Source organism: Chenopodium album, chromosome 11 (genome assembly GCF_948465745.1).
Source record: "Chenopodium album chromosome 11, dcCheAlbu1.1, whole genome shotgun sequence".
NCBI classification, from domain to species: Eukaryota; Viridiplantae; Streptophyta; class Magnoliopsida; order Caryophyllales; family Amaranthaceae; genus Chenopodium; species Chenopodium album.
The window spans coordinates 3,827,501-3,830,000 of record NC_137844.1 but is presented as its reverse complement, the minus strand read 5'-3'; the positions used below and the strand labels follow the sequence as shown (position 1 = coordinate 3,830,000).

Here is a 2,500-nt window from a genome sequence, read left to right as displayed (position 1 = left end):
TACTTTTATCCTCAACAAGTGGCCCGGCATTCAATGCGGGGCGAAGTATATGGTTGCCTGGCTGGTTAAATGCTGTTAATGAGAGTAGTAATTCCCTATTCTTAACAATAGGGCCGGGAGACTTTTTGGTTCATCATGCTATTGCTTTAGGTTTACATACGACTACATTGATCTTAGTAAAAGGTGCTTTAGATGCACGCGGTTCAAAGTTAATGCCAGATAAAAAGGATTTCGGTTATAGTTTTCCTTGCGATGGTCCAGGACGAGGCGGTACTTGTGATATTTCGGCTTGGGACGCATTTTATTTGGCAGTTTTCTGGATGTTAAATACCATTGGGTGGGTTACCTTTTATTGGCATTGGAAACACATCACGTTATGGCAGGGTAATGTTTCACAATTTAATGAATCTTCCACTTATTTGATGGGATGGTTAAGGGATTATCTATGGTTAAACTCTTCCCAACTTATCAATGGATATAATCCATTTGGTATGAATAGTTTATCGGTTTGGGCGTGGATGTTCTTATTTGGACATCTTGTTTGGGCTACGGGATTTATGTTCTTAATTTCGTGGCGTGGATATTGGCAGGAGTTGATTGAAACTTTAGCATGGGCTCATGAACGCACACCTTTGGCCAATTTGATTCGATGGAGAGATAAACCAGTGGCTCTTTCCATTGTACAAGCAAGATTAGTTGGATTAGCTCACTTTTCCGTAGGTTATATATTCACATATGCGGCTTTCTTGATTGCCTCTACATCGGGCAAATTTGGTTAATTTTTGTGTTGTCTTCACGAGAATCTCATTTCTTTGGATGGAGAAGGCAACCCCCTTTCTTATACACTTTTACATCTAGGATCCGACTTGTATCATTGATACTAATAGGAACTGAACCATTATGGCAAGGAAAAGCTTGATTCAGCGGGAGAAGAAGAGGAAGAATTTGGAACAAAAATATCATTTGATTCGTCGATCCTCAAAAGAAGAAATAAGCAAAGTAGCATCGTTGAGTGATAAATGGGAAATTCATGGAAAGTTACAATCTCTACCACGTAATAGTGCACCTACGCGTCTCCATCGACGTTGTTTTTTGACCGGAAGACCGAGAGCTAACTATCGAGACTTTGGGTTATCCGGACATATCCTTCGTGAAATGGTTCATACATGTTTGTTGCCAGGGGCAACAAGATCGAGTTGGTAAACATAAAAAAATATTTTCATTTCTATGATCATCATCGATCGTAGATAGACCCTTTACCATTCTGTACAAATGGGGTATTCTATTTGTACAGATAGGGTAGAGGGCACATTCCTTTTTTGTTTGTCCATTCGTTCCCAACTTTTTTGGTAGCTCGCAAGGCTCATAACCTTGAGGTCACGGGTTCAAATCCTGTCTCCGCAAAATTTGAATTTTGTCCAAAATTTTAGGTTTGAATCTGTTAACTAGTAAATTAACTAAATAAAATACTACTAAATAAATATTGAAATTAATTGAAATTCATATTTATTCGGTTTTCTTTTTGGGGGAGTGAGAAAATAAAAGAACGCGAAGGATAGAATCACTACACTATCGGGATCGACTATAACTATAACCAAATTCTTTATCATAGTAAATAAATTTACTTTCCCTTGAGCGGATAGCGGGAATCGAACCCGCATCTTCTCCTTGGCAAAGAGAAATTTTACCATTCGACTATATCCGCATTTTTTCCTTCTTGAGAAGGAATATGTCCCTGCATATACATAGATATATAATATATGTCTCGATGATATTTGTGTAGAGTCGGACCAGATACTCTCTTCAAGTCGATTCCGATTAAATTCTTAATTTCTTTATTTATTTGATTCACTTCATTGAATTTGAAGAAATTTCGGTTTGACCCCTCCCTCTAATTTTGTTGTTTTCGTTATTTGTTTTGTTTGTCTTTTGGGGAACTTTTTAATTTTTTTGTTATATTGATTAAATTTTACTGTGTCTCACAACCCGAAAGAATTCAAATTCGGGGGAGGGGTCATTTTTGGATCTGGAACAAATAGGTTCAAGAGATTAGAGAATTAAGGATACCCACCAGAAAGACTAATCCAATCCATAATGATGTACCGGAAAATACAAAATTTTTGTTACTTGACCAACCGTCGGGAGAAGCAAATACAACGGGTACGCTAATCAATAAGATTGATGAAGTAGCAATTAATGCAAAAACAGCCAATTGAAAAGCTATAGTCATACGTATAATCCTCCAAGCTATCAACAAACAAACTATATACCATTTGATCCCTTTATCAGTCATTGTACTATAAAGTAATAAATGTATCACGGAGGGATTTTAGACTATTACCATGGAATTCATTGATTCTATATAATATCACTTATTACCGCTTTATTCAAAGATGGAACTGCTGGGAAATTATTAATTAATAATTAAATACTTAAATGGGCATGACAGATCATTTATATATAATATACAGATAAATGGATCACCCTATCAACTTACACC

At 36.4% G+C, this 2,500-nt stretch overlaps 1 non-coding gene across 1 annotated transcript; it reads right to left on the bottom strand.

Moving 5' to 3' along the window:
- Positions 1-1,634: 1,634 nt before the first annotated feature.
- TRNAG-GCC (transfer RNA glycine (anticodon GCC)) lies at positions 1,635-1,705 on the bottom strand. The gene has a single exon. It is a non-coding gene; the product is annotated as a tRNA-Gly (tRNA).
- Between the last annotated feature and the right edge of the window lie 795 nt (positions 1,706-2,500).